Raw genomic sequence first — 14954 nt, forward strand, 5'->3', positions numbered from 1 at the left:
CAGTTTGTGAACAGATGATGTCCATTTCAGCAGCACAGGCAAAATGTCGATGCATGAACATTGTGGAATTACAGCTAGCCCTTGAAAATACCTCAAGTTTGCGAAACTCCCCCTTACGGGGCCAATGGGAAAAAGCTAAGAGGGCATTGAGGGATTACTTTACCGTAGAGGAAAGTAATAGCTCACGGACCTATCAACAAAGGGTCTACGAGGAAGGTCAAATGGTGGGAAAACTTCTTGCGTGGTCCACGAAGGCACGACAAGCATCGTTCCTTATCATTGAGATAATAGATCCAAGACCTGTCTTCTAGTGACTGATAGGGAAGAGATCACTTGTGTCTTTGTTGAACACTATCAACAGCTTTATACCACTAAATACATGGTTCGCCAGTAAGCGTTAATTTAATATTTTGCAGGGGGTAGAACTTCCGAGGCTATCCAACAGCTTAGCGGAACAAGTGCAAAGGGATATACTTCCAGCAGAGATTTTGGCAGTCTTAAAATCTATTACTGGAGAAAAGGCTTGTGGCGAAGACGGCCTACCTATTGACTTTTATAAAGTATTTGCTGGCGAGCTTTTTTGAGGAAACTGTTTAACTATGTTAAGCTTGGAGGTATGGTCCCTCCTGAGTTTAAGAGGGCGATTGTGGAGAGTTTTGTGAAAAAGGATAAAAACCCCAACAATGTTAACTCATGTAGACCAATCAGTTTGTTGAACGCTGATTACAAGATTTTGATGAAGATATGGGCACAGCGTTTCACCCCACTAGCCCAGGAAAGTGATTCACAAAGATCAGTCAGGGTTTGTTGCTGGGAGGACCATGTCATCCAATACAGGGTTTCTGATTCAAGCGCTTGATTATTTTAAAATCAGTAAAACACCAGCTTGTATTATGATGGTCGACGCTGAAAAAGCTTTTGATTTGGTTAATTGGGACGCCCTATTTTTTGGTTTAGACAGGTTTGGTGTTCCATCTCAAGTTATTACTATGCTTCAGAACATCTATCAGGGGGCTCAGGCCCAGTTAGTAATTAATGTAACTCAGGTAGGGTCAGTGGACATCGAGGGACCAGACAAGGTTTTCCGCTTTCACCCCTATTATGTACGTTCTTTATAGAACCTCTGGCTACTAAAATTGGAGCTAATATGGATATCCAAGCCCTGATTCAGGGTATGGCAAAATTAAAACAAACTGTTTGCTGATGATACTATTTTATATCTTAGCCCGAAAAGATAGAATTTAGACTAGACGCTAGCCGGATTTAGCCAATTTGAACTTATTGGGGGCTATAAAATTAACCAAAATAAAAACTGAGATTTTAACGTTGAATACAGGTATGGATTTTCTACCGGCTAATTTAAAACAGCAGACTCTTAGATCAGACCCAATTTCCGATATCTGGGGATCTTTGTTTTGAGTCAATATGGGCAGCTATTTAAATTGAATTATGAGGCAACGAGTTGAAAAATTGAGAGACTATTGGAAAGTTGGTCACGCCTTCTGCTAACCCTGATTGGTCGGGTCTCACTTATTAAAATTTCTATACTTCCGATATTGATTTTTCTGTTAACTAACATACCTATTAAGATTAATACCAGCTATTTTAAAGAGCTTGAATCTACGATTAGGTCATTTGTATGGAATAAGAAGGCTTCTACAGTCAAACTTTCAGTGTTACAACTCAATACAAATCTAGGTGGGCTGGCTTTACCGCATATTAGAACATACTAGGAGTCAGCGATAATGGATTTAACTGCATGGTTACTGTCCTGGACTGGGCGATTAGATGATGTTTATATCGACAAAATTATACAAGAAGGTGGCTCGCAGACCCCAATATTCCTCAAAACTTCAAAACTCCCCAAAAAAACTAGATACAAAACTATCCTGGAATTTTCCAGTAGACTACAGTTTTTTTTCAAGCAAAGTGGCTTTACTGGTCTTCACGCATTGAAGCTAAGCGAGTGTAAAAGTTTGGCCTGCATATCCACTTCAGTCATCTTAAAGTTTAGAAGGATGGTGGTTTGGAAGTATTGGGGCATTTTATAATTCAGAAAAGATTGATCGCTTGGCAGGAAGTACAGATCAGTGTTGTGATCACAATAAGACTATTTTTTTTATATTTACAAATTGTAAATGTTATGAACAAAACTAATCTTTTATCTTGTGGTGTTCCAACTAAATTAGCGACTGCGCTAGGTATTGCTATCGTTAGAGGGTGGGAAACTGGTATCGGCTACTGCGCTCCCAAGACGAAGCGCCATCGGTCGAGAAGTTTTTGGAGAAAGTAACCCAGGAGACCCAATGTTCCTTCTCCGGTGTGGAGTGGCAGGCCGTATCCCTAACAGGTAGCACGACCTTAAGAGCAGCCATTTGTAAGAGAATGGAATCTTTGTCCCGTTGGTTGGCTTATTTTACCCCCACGGCGCTGAATAAAATCTGTCCTGAAGTGGAGAATAAGTGTTTTCGTTGTTTGGCTGAAGTTCAAGGAGGATGGAGACATACATTCTTTACCTGTTCAAAACTAGTGGTATTCTGGGATAAGATTTTTGTGGCCATAAGTCGGTCTTTCCAGAAATTACTTGACCCAACAGCTGAGGCAGCCCTCTTTGGTATAACGAGCCGGGAGGCTAATCTGTCAAAATCAGAGGGGACTTTTTTAGATATCTCAACTCTTGTTGCCTGCTCCTTAGTTCTACAAAATTGGAGATCGACAGACGCTCCTTCATATTAGAAATGGTTAAACAAGAGGACGCGTATCAGGACCTTTGAAGAAGCTTTTGCAATGCGCGTGGGGGCAACCAAAAGTTTAATGCGACTTGGAAATATTTAACTGCTTTCGAAATTTAAGCCAGGTCATTTCTTTTGCACTTTAGCACTTTTGAAACCCAGAAGATTTTAGTCTAGATAGTCACTCGTTAGATGGGGAGTAAACAGAAAAAAATTGAGAAAAAAAAAACAATTTAAACTGAATGTAAAGTTATATGGGGTGAGCTCTGCTGGTCAGCTTTTGACAAGATTTTTTTTTAACTTGTATACAGATTTTTTACGGCTGTATTTCATTAATTCAATTGAAAATGGGGGCTTGAGGTGGCATTCGAAGAATGTCCACCCCGGGCTATTTCGAGCCGTTAGTATCGCCCAGAACAAGCGCGTGCAGGCGAGGTGTCTGCTTTAGAATGCGGCGTTTACAAACGCCGCATACTAATTATTGCCAGTTGGGAGTCCTGAGGAAAGGAAGGAGGCAGCGCTCTCATTTTGTGCACTCTTGTCTGATTTATCTTGGCTTTGGGGGTTTTTTATTACTGCTCAGGAATGTCGGAAGCAGCTGCTAATGTGAGGGAGGTGCTTAGGGTGTTGTGCCAGGCTGCGAGGGAAGATTTATTAGCCCCTGGTGTTATGGGTAAGGCTTAGACTGGTTTATCAATTAACCTCTTCCATGTTCATGATGTCGGCCATCATGAGTCACGGTGGGCGTGTGCTGATGACGTCCGGGAGCCGTTATGACCACGCCCGTGATCGAAATGTTCAGCACTGCGGCGGAATTCGCGCCGCAGTGATGAGGTTAAGAAAAGGACTTCCTCTGAAGGGGTGTCTGCTGCAGTGATTGCCTGCACATTGTCAGATAGTTCCCTTGAGGTTGTGCCTGAAAGGGTTAGTAATTCCCCGAGTAAAATATCTAAAGAGGCTTCCCTGCTTACTTTTGTCCAGCAGCCAGCTCCTCCAGTTGTTATGAAGTGTAGAGGGAGGGCTCGCACACGCTCTGTCAGGGGCAGGTTGGCTAAGAAGCCAACCTCTCTTAAACGGATATCTAAGATTTCTGAGGGAGTTGTCTTGGATAATAGTCAGACGTTGGTGCCATCTAGTGACCAATTACAGTTAAACAGTTTTGGTAATGTTATGAGTGAATTTTCTGAAAATGTGTCTACTAGTCTTGATATTCCTATTTTTTGGTACTAAATTGTTATTGTCTAAGGTTGGGGTCTCCGATTCTTGCGAGAGGCCACTTTTGCCTGTCATTTCTACTGATACTAGTAATTTATCCATGAATGGTTCAGTTTTACCACATGTTGTCTCCTCAAATGTTTGTCCAAGTAGTTTTCCTGTGGTATCTTCTGGTTTAAACTGCTTCAATTTGCCTGTTTATGTAACGGGTAGGGCTAGTTGTCCAGCCTCTGATATTGATGGCGCAGATGTGAGTTCTGTTAGAGCAGCCAGTCAGCCTCCTGGAGCGGGTAGGTGGGTGTGGGTTGAAGCGAAAGATAGAGGCAGTTCTGTGGTGCCCGGCAAATTTCAAGAACCCCACATGCCTGAAAGTAGTGGTGACTTGCAGGCCAATGCTATGTCAAGGCTGCAGTAGGGCATCAGCTGCAGCGCACCGCCGTTGAGCAGGTTTCCAGTGTTCTGTTCACCTTTTCGCAACCAAGTAAAAACTGCTGAGGCGATTTTCCCAACTCCGTTACCCGATCATAGGCTCTCCCAGTTCAAAAAAGCGGTGAACTGGAGGCAATTTGATGGTGGTGCGGGGAATGGAGCTCAGCCTTCATGTAGTGGCGCTATACAGGGGATGCATGCTAATGATGAGGATGACTTATCCGAATTGGAAGAGGGTGAGATTGCTAGTCAGGAGGAACTGTCTAACAACCGTTTTCTTTCCAAACAGGGGGGGCTTGTTAACCAGATTTCTCTAGCTAATGTTTTGCAGATGGAAGAATCTGAGAGAAGTTGGAAGCAGCTAGAGTGGTTTTCCAAGGCATCTGACTGAGTCAATACAAAAAGACGTGCAACGCTGGACAAGCCCCATCAAGCAGGTGAGCAGGTCACTGATAGTTATTCTCAATCCAATTTTAGAAAACGGAAAGCGGTCGCAGTTGCTGGTAAAGCCGCAGATGCTAAGGTTTGTTGCCATTGTGAATCTTCAAAGTTACAGGAGTTGACTTCCCCTACGACAGATACAGTGCTAGACAAGGGCTTGGCACGATTCTGTGGTTTGGCACCCAGAGCAGATCCAGGTAAGCTTTCAAGCACCTCTTTCTATGGTAAATGTTTTTGTGGTTATGACCCCTCTTTGGGTGAGTTAGGAAGGAGAATTTTACTAGGTTGGTCTAAGGCTGTGGTTCCCAAACTGTGCGCCGCGGCTCCCCAGTGCGCCGTAATGAGGTGCCAAGGGCGCCGTGCACAGCTAGGGTGACCAACTGTCCGTAAATTCCAGGGCCATCACAGGGAGCAGCGCTGCTCCCCTGTGAGAGGCCTCACCCCCTCTGCTGGAGCCCCCTCGCACTCCTCCAGGAGCACAGGAGCAGCCCATCCCGCCCATTGAAATTCTGTATGGGGCTGATTGCCACATACAGAATGACAATGGGACAGTCAGGGGTGTTAAAAGCATGTGGTGGCCTCCTCCTGCCTCAGTGTACAGATGGGCAATCTGTTAGATAAAAAAAGTAAAACGCCCACACTGCAATGTTAGAGAACACTTAATTTAAAGAAGCCTGTGAAATAAGTTTAAAAGAACAGGTTAACGTTCTTTCACTGTCTCATCATTTTCAATATTATATTCAACAATGCCATGGTTACTGCTATTTTATTTTAAGGAACTACTAGCAACCATTGACAAAGCCGATAGTCCTGGCTTGTTGTTGGTGCAATGATACTTGCTGTATTATATATCTGGATGCAATGACAGAAACAATATAATACCAGTCGGGCGCAACACTATGCTAAGTGCAGATTTTTAGCCTAGGTGTTTTAAACTGCGCACTTAATTACATCCAACACCCCCCTTTGAAGAGACCCCCCATTTTTTTACACCGCTTAAAGCCCTGGAAACAACACCATGTTACAGTAACCTCACATCCTGGCACTGTGCATCATGTGTGACTCATGACTTCTACGTTTTCAGTCTGCCTATGTACAGGGGCATAGTGAACTCTCCCCCACCGCACCCCACCCCTTGCTGTAGTTCGTTCTTGATAGGCCTCTTCTGCCTGCAACTCTGCAGACAAAGGCTCAGCTCATAATGTGGAAAGGTGGGTGAGTCAATAAGTGAAGGAATGTCTGAATGGCTGGATGGATTAATGAAAGGTTGAATGCATGAATGAAAGGGGGAATGGATAGATAATGAAAGAAAGGATGGATGGATGAGTGAACGAGTGGAAGTATGGATGAGAGAAAAGGTAAATAGATGGTTGTATGGGTGGAAAGGTAGATCGATGGGTAAAAGTGTGGATGGGTGTGTGAAAGGATGGATGGATGAGTGAAAGGGCAGCTGATGGGTGAGTGAATTGGTGCATGGGTGTGTGAAAGGATGGGTGGATGAATGAATCAATGGGTAGATGATGGGCAAGTGAATGGGTGGATGGATGAATTGATAAGTGAAATGGTGAATGGATGGATGAGTGAAAGGGTGAATGTAAGAATTGATGAGTTAGTGAAAGGGGTAAAGGGACAAAAGGATGGATAGATGAGTGAAGTGAAAGGGTGGATGGATGAGAGAACAGATGGCTGGATGAGTGAACGGATGGTTGGATGAGTGAAAGAATGCGTCCCAATTACTTTAAGGAAGATACCAGGAGGTACATACCACCCACCCACCGGTAAAAAAATGGTGGGGAGCCACGGCCAACTGCCAATTAGGTCAAGGGAGCCACAGGTCAAAAAAGTTTGGAAACCACTGGTGTAAGGTAAAGAAATGCGTAACAATACTGCTCAAACCTATATCTTTTGACTTATTGAGTGGGATTATGCCCACGCTTTGTTATTCCAAGTTTGAAGCCGCACTTTTTAAACTTTGTATGTTATGGTTATTTTTTGTGGCTTTTAGGGTATCTGAGCTTCTAGGAAAATTGTTTATTCAAGGTTTAAAATATTCCAATGTATCAACATTGTCAGATTCACTATGTATCCATTTAGAGTAATCCAAAACGGACCAGAGATGTAAAGGGGCTACTGTAGTGTTGCAGAAGCTTAGCGGTCCGGTCTGCCCATGGTTTGCTTGGTTACAATTTCAAGAATTTACTTGCTACCCTAATAATAATTTTATCTTTGAGCATCAGGATGGATCTGCACTAACCACGTCCCAGCTTTTAGCGGTACTGAGAAAAGCTTTTATTGGGGTTGAACCCTTTAGAATTTGGTACCCATTCTTTTCGCATAGGAGCTGCTTCAGCAGCTGTCAGAAGGGGGTTTTCCTTACAGCAGCTGCGACGATTAGTCCCTTGGTCATCAAATTGTTGTTTGAGATTTGAATGACTTTTAAGAATCATTTTGTTCTTGATAACATTTATCTCTTTCTAGGTCCTCCCATATCTTCACTGGCATCCATGGCGAACGTTTGGATTGTCGGACACTCTTTCGTGAGATGGGCGGCCAAACAAGCTGACAGAAGCCACTTTGGTTCAAATTTGGGTTTCAGTTTTGAGGACACTGACATTCTCTGGTTTGGTAAGAGTGGTATGCGTTAGGGTCAGCTGTTGCCCTGTTTAAACAAATTGGCTTCCTCTAAGCCTCTACCTAAGGTTTTATTGCTTCATTTGGGGGAGAATGACTTGGTACAGCTGTCAGGCCTGGGCCTTCATCCGGATGTTAAAGCCGACTTGGCCAAAATTGTGCTTACCTGGCCTAATAGGAAAATCATATTTACTGCACTTGTGCCAAGACGGGTTTGGAGGGGAGCTGAAAAGTTTTCTGCCATCGACAGGGCCCGGCGTAAGTTCAACAGAGAGCTTCACTAGTTCTGCATCATTAACGATATTAGCTGGCTCTCGCATGATGACATTGGAAAAGACGATTTTCAATTTTTCAGACGGGATTGGGTCCATTTGTCTCTCATTGCAAATGAGTTATATATTGTCAATATTAAGGATAAATTGTCTTACATTCTGGACCTGCATCCGTGGGGTTGAAGGATTGCATAAGCGGCTATCCTTCTTTTGTTTTTTTTTCTTGTTTCAGCTTTGATATTTATGGAGAAGTTTATTACATTAAAAAAATTTGTTTCTATCACAAGCTGATTTACGGATTTTAATTATGATCGCTATTTTGCACAATGTTGTTATTATTCATCTCCAAGTACAAAATCAGGGGGGGGGGAGAGGACAGGAAAAACGCCTTTACAGGATTTTTTCCTGGTGGCAGATTGGGACGGGATTGAGGCAGGCAGGAAGGGTTGGGGCAGGCAGAATAGCTTAGGACAGAAGGGAAACAGAGATAAAGGGTTGAGGTCAAGGTTCAAGGTGGGGGAGAATTGGGCATCAATTTTGGGTGAAAAATTCATGGGGGATTTGATATGGGGGAAATCTCTTGAGGATTTATATGGGGAAATTTAATTGGGGGATTAAGGAGGGGTGGCGGGATTACTTGAAAGTCATTGATTACATTATGATATTGTTTTGTTGTTGCTGAAATAAAAGCAACCTTTTAACCCCCATCGGTCTGTGATATGATTCATTGCCCGATGGGGGGCTTGGGGGTGGCATTCAAAGAATGTCCACCCCAGGGCTATTTCGGGCAGTTAGTATCGCCCAGAGTGAGCGCCTGCAAGCGAGGCGCATGCTTTAGAACGCGGCGTTTTCAAATGCCGCGTTCTAATTATTGCCAGTCCTAAGGAGAGGTAGGAGGCAGCGCGCTCATTTTGTGACCCACCCACCCTTCCCTTTTTTTTAAAACTTTTTTTACAGTTGCACTTTTTTCCTTTTCGGTAGGTTTTCCTGGGTTGCACAGTAATTTTTTCCTTTTTTCACTAGTGGCAGATTGGGACTGGATTGAGGCAGGCAGGAAGGGTTGGGGCAGGCAGAATAGTTTAGGACAGAAGGGAAACAGAGGTAAGGGGTAGGGGTCGAGGTCGAGGTACAAGGTGAGGGAGAATTGAGATCAATTTAGGGGAAAAATGTATGGGGGATTTGATATGGGGGAAATCTCTTGGGGGATCAATGTGGGGAAATTTCATTGGGGGATCGATATGGGGATATTTAATGGGGGATCAAGGAGGAGTGGCGGGAGCGGGGTTACTTGAAAGTCATTGATTACATTATGATATTGTTTTGTTGTTGCTGAAATAAAAGCGGCCTTTTAACCCCCATCGGTCTGTGATGTGATTCATTGCCCGAATTTGCCCATGTCTGTTTAAGCTGTGATTCTGGGCAAATCACTTACAGCCTGATTCATGTACGGGCCGTTTTGCGTGTCCCTAATAGCGATTAATAGCGACTCGCTAATGAGGAAACGCAAAACGGCATTCATGTACTTTTCGGGGGAAAAAATAGCGACTCGCACGCGGGCGCTAAAGCCGTTAGCGACCTACAAAAAACGCAGAAAAATCGCTATTTCCGGCTACCTGCGATCGGGATAGCGACTCGCAATCCCGATCGCACGGGATAGCGACTCGCAATCCCGATCGCACGGGATAGCGACTCGCAATCCCGTGCGATCGGGAATGCGAGTCGCAATCTCGCGGGATCTGGAAAACGGGAAGACGCATTCCGAGCACCGTGATGACATCACAACCAGGAAGCAGCCAAATCCCACCCCCAAACACCACAGTGACGCTATCAGTCGAGTGTCCACGACGGAAAGCTGCCGCTAAACCGCCGTTAGCGACTCCCGACCCCGCCGAAATAGCGACCGCCATGTCCGACGAACCGCAGCCAGGCCCCAGCAACAGCGCTGGCCGCTGGCGCAAACTGAAATTCTCCGAGCAGGAGCTGGAGAACCTTATAGAAGGGGTGGTGGCCAACCACGACCAGCTGTTTGGTGCCAACTCCCGGAGGGTCCCAGAGCAGGAGAAGCGGAGGATCTGGGTGGGGATTGCCTCAAGCGTCAACTCTGTGGGCGTTGCGGACAGGTCTCTGGAGGAGCTGAAAAAGCGGTGGTACGACCTCCGAGGGCGTGCCAAGGAGAGGGTGGCGGAGCGCCTTGGTGAGGCATCAGGCACCGGAGGTGGTGGACCGACTGTCCCACCCAACACCCCCCTGGAGGACCAGGTAGAGGACACCTTGGAGAGGGAGGCGTGTGTTAGTGTGACCCCTCTGAACTCCTCCCGCCCCACCCAAGACACCCAAGGTAAGTGGCATGCGACTGCGACCCTGTCCCCTATGACCGCCCCTGACCAAATAGGCTCACTCAATGGCCCTTAGTCATGCCTATGTTGTGCATCAGGAAATGCCCTGAAGCATTGTGGGAGACGTAGTATGTCCACAATGTAGTAGTACCACAATGCGGCCAGAAAGGTTCCAAAGTGCGCAAATACACAGCCACCCAGGGAATGACACCCAGCATGCATGTAACATCTGCACGTCTGACAGTCACATGCACCTAATGAGTATCCACTTACCCTCACAGGTGCGGGTGATAGCAGTGACAGCGAGAGGCTGCTGATCGATGAGGAGGCCCAGGAGGAGGAATCCCTACCTGATACCCAGCCACCAGCCCCTGCGGCAGCGCCAACACCAGCAGCCAGGCCCCCCACCTTACCTGCGGCAACATCTGCAGGCCCACCGGCTGCCAAGGCCAGGCCCCCCGCCTTACCTGCGGCAACATCTGCAGGCCCACCGGCTGCCAAGGCCAGGCCCCCCGCCTTACCTGCGGCAACATCTGCAGGCCCACCGGCTGCCAAGGCCAGGTCCCCCGCCTTACCTGCGGCAACATCTGCAGGCCCACCGGCTGCCAAGGCCAGGCCCCCCGCCTTACCTGCTGCAACATCTGCAGGCCCACCGGCTGCCAGAGCCAGGCACCCCACCAATGTGCCTCCAGTGCCTGCCGCACCTGCAACACCAGCTGCTACAACACCTGCAGCACGTCCAACAAGATCTGGGCCAGCCACATCCGCTACACAGCGGCCCAACAGCAGGAGGGGCAATGGGCATCTCCATGCCTGCATGAGCGTGGAGCGGCGCATGCTCCGTATACACCAGCGCCAGTCACAGCAGCAAGGAGCCATCCAGCTCCAGCTGCATAAGATTGGCCGCAATGTGGCGGGAGTCGGCGAGCGGATGGACCGCATGACGGCGGCCATGGACCGCATGACGGCGGCTATGGAGGACAATACTGCAGCGCTGGTGAAGCACCGCAGTGTTGCAAGCAGGCGCCACCACCAGCTGCTGAGCCGGCTGTCCACCTATAGTCGCTCCAATTATGTGTCAGCAAATGCCACCACCCAGCTGGCGCGGCGCTCGTTGACCCAGCAGCACCAACTGGTCCAGTGCTGCGAGGACATTACCCGGGTGCTGGAGCACTTGACCACCGCCGTCACCGCACTGCATGCACCTGTGCTACCGGCCATTGTGGGGGGAGACGATGCGAGTGAGGGTGCCTCGAGTGTCAGCAGCCACTCTGCCACGCAGGCCCCCCCACCTAGGCGCAGCACCAGGGCTACGCCTGGTACAGCTGCCCAGGATGAGGAAGAGCCTCACAGGCGCCTGGGAATTGTGCGCCGGAGGCGCCAATGACATTGTGTCAGGGACACAGGCGCAGGCTGAAGCTAAGCCTGCCATGAACCGTCTCATGCAGTATGCAGGAATACTGCATTTTGTAAATAGTTGTTACCATGACCCTTTTTTCTTGTGACTCAAACAAATACATTTATTTTGCTGCACACATTCGCCTTGTGTAATCATTACATTTTGCATGCAATTGTGATATGTGGGGTGGGGGAAGGGGGTGGGCTAGAAATTGTTAGCTGTGATGTGGTTGCGACGTCTGTGGCCTTCAGCTGGGTTCTCCCTGCGTGCATGGTGCGCATGTGCTGGTGGCCGGTCGTCCCCCTCAGATTCACTGCCTGATATGTCAACTGGTATCCGGCGCTTGGTTGCAATGTTATGAAGCATTGCACAGACAGCCACAATGCGGCAGCACGCTGCAGGACTGTAATACATGGCCCCACCTGTCTTGTGCAGTATACGGAACCTGCTCTTGAGCAGGCCAAATGTCCTTTCAATACAGTTCCTTGTCCGGATGTGCGCAACATTGTAGCGGCGTTGCTGAGGTGTGGCAGGGTTGAGGTAAGGGGTCAGGAGGTATTCCCGTAGGGCGTAGCCACTGTCACCTGAATGAGAGGAGCAGATGTTGATTGCCTGTGCAGCGCAGTTACTTCATAGCAATGTGACATTGTCGACAAAGTGTACTTACCAAGTAGGTGTCCTTCCCCAAACTCTCCCCTGATCAGTCGTGTGTGGAGTCCGCTGTGCCTGAAGATAAAGGAGTCATGGGTACTCCCTGGGTACTGGGCCACAATGTCAGTGATGATGGTCTTGGCATTGCAGACCATCTGTATGTTGAGGGAGTGGTAGGACTTCCTGTTGCGGTACATATACTCCGTGCCAGCTGGTGGGCAGATGGCGACGTGGGTACAGTCTATGCAGCCGAGGACATGGGGAAAATGGGCAACATTATAAAATTGTAGTTTTGTCAGGTCCAATTCCTGTTGGCTCGTGGGAAATGTGATGTGCCGTTGGAGCTGGCTGAGCATGGCGTCAACAAAAGTGTGGAGGCAGCGTGACATGGTGGGCTGGGATATCCCCCCAGCAGCGGCTACTATGCCCTGGAAACTGCCGGAGGCCAGGAGGTGCAGGCTGCACAATACCTGCACATGTGTGGGCACAGAATTGTTGCGCCTTGTTGGGTGCTGCATGATGGGGTCGAGTTCTTGTATCAGCCAGGTGATCATTTCCCCATTCAGCCTGTATTTTGCATAAATCTGTTCTCTGGTTTGGCCCAGCAAGGTGACCCGCTGCCGGTAAATCCTTGCCTGCCTCATGCGTCTCCTCCGTGCTGCTCGCTGTAGCCTTCGCCGCCTCACCACCATGTACATCCCAGGCATTGTGGAACGCCTAATGCTGCTGCTGAATGTCCTTATGTGTGATTGGTCAGGCCTGGACCTGTTGGTGATTGGCTAACAGTTTTTCAAATTTTGGTTAATCATGGCTTTTATGGTTACCACCTGCTTTGAGTTGTCCTTAAATTGCGCCGTGCAAACGTGCGATTTAGCGCTTTTTCGCTAATGTATTTCTTTCGTGAATGCCGATTGAGACAATATTGCGTTTCGCTATTGATTTCGCAGATTCCGTGGTTGGTCGCTATTTCCGTATCGCTATTGCTCGACTTCCCGGAGTCTGCGACTATTACAGCGTAATCGCTATTCCGATCGCTATTATTTTTTAGCGATTTTGCTATTTCGTACTTGAATGCCGATTCCGTGTTTTGCACCCGCAATTGCGTTTTCGCAGCCATTGCGGGCGCTATTTCGCTTCATGAATCAGGCTGTTAATCTCCCCATGCCTAAAATGAGTGCGTGTCCTCATGTAACGTAACTGGTGCTATGTAAAGCGCTCTGATACCTGATTCGGTTCGGGTCTAGTTCGCGCTATATAAAACTCTGCAAAAAAAAAAAATGAGATGATCACGCACCGCTCTATTGTAACTTATATGTCTTTGTTTACTTGGTTTTATCCTTGTTGCTCTGCTCAATAATAATAATTTTTAAAAAATGAGCTATATTCCTAAACACTCTTTCCATAACATGCGCAGCTTGGAGCATCATTGCTGCAGATCCGGGTGTCTGCTGTCCACTTGTAAAGCTGCAGAATTCTTTATTTGTACTACCCGCCCTTAGGCAAGAAAAGTGCATTTCGAAAGAGCTTGTAACACAGGGCTCGGTGTCAAGTTCACAAGCGCTTTCTCCTTGTGGGAAACAGCACAGCAGCACCTCAAAGTCTGCAGCTAGGGCGTTCCATAATGAAGAAGTTCCTTCCTACCCGGGATATGCTTTTAATTTACCACACACCTGAGAAGAGAAAGGTGCATTTTAAAAATAACGGCTCTGGGTGTTTCAACATCTTTGAAAAATCTTTGATGGCGAGTGTGGATGTGAGGAGAGAAATGGCAGATTTTTTCAGACATTTTTTTAAAATGCACCAATTTTCGATTGTAAAAAATTGCAAAATGTTGACAAATGCGACATTTTGCTTAAATAATTAGATTTTGATTAAAATAATCCACTCCGCACAAATTGAGAAGCAGACAGCGAGGCATCGATATCATTTTTGCAAACTTGCGACATTTTTGTGGATAGTAACAAGCAGTTTAGTTCAGTTTAGAGTGTTTACCTTTTATATATTTCAGTTTTTCGGGTTTACTCAATACAGCCAGGGCAGATTTCCGTCAGTGTATCCTCATTGAACAGAGATCCCCCGCCCCTAAATAAGCCACGCTAATCGTACTTTTTCAGTAAACATCCTTACCAGCCTGCCTTAAAAAAATTTTTACAAAATCTCTGCAGACCTGTGGGCAAGTATTCACTCTATTAATGATGGTCACTTTTATATGGCACCTGCGGCCATATGTTCCAGCTTTCCAGCACAGTAAATAAATAGCTTGCATTGTTCACCAACTAATCAGTAGCAATTTTTATTTTCTTCAGCAGTATGCAGTACAGATTCGACACCACAAACTATTAAATGCACACGGTTCTCTTCCGTAAATGCATTAACCACACGAGCTACCCCACAAGTGTACTAGAAGAGGCAGGAAAGTGGGAAATCTGCTTTATTGACGGAAACTTTAATACATTAGAGGAGCTCACAGCAGAAAACAAAAAAAGAGGAAACATTTGAAACTTTGCACTGTTAGTTAGGGTGGTGACAGGTTGCTGTGTTTCTGGCTTTGTTTAGTTAAGTGCACGTGCTGCAGGTGCATCCTTGTGGCACCCGAGAGACAGATAAGTACTTGCTATATATACACAAGGTAAACCACGGAATGCAGGTTAAGGTAGTAAGGAAGGCGCAAACGGTGACATAAGGCTCAAATGCGCACACACATATAGCCATTTTGTTTTCTGAATATGGACCCAAAAGAGAAATTCTATATGAAGTTGTGTATTACTGAAAAATGCTGTCAATAAATAGTTTATGAAATGCCAATAAAAATAATTAAAAAAAAAAAATAGTTTATAAGAGCCATCTG

The sequence above is a fragment of the Lissotriton helveticus genome, chromosome 6, assembly GCF_964261635.1.
Source record: "Lissotriton helveticus chromosome 6, aLisHel1.1, whole genome shotgun sequence".
Lineage (NCBI taxonomy): Eukaryota > Metazoa > Chordata > Amphibia > Caudata > Salamandridae > Lissotriton > Lissotriton helveticus.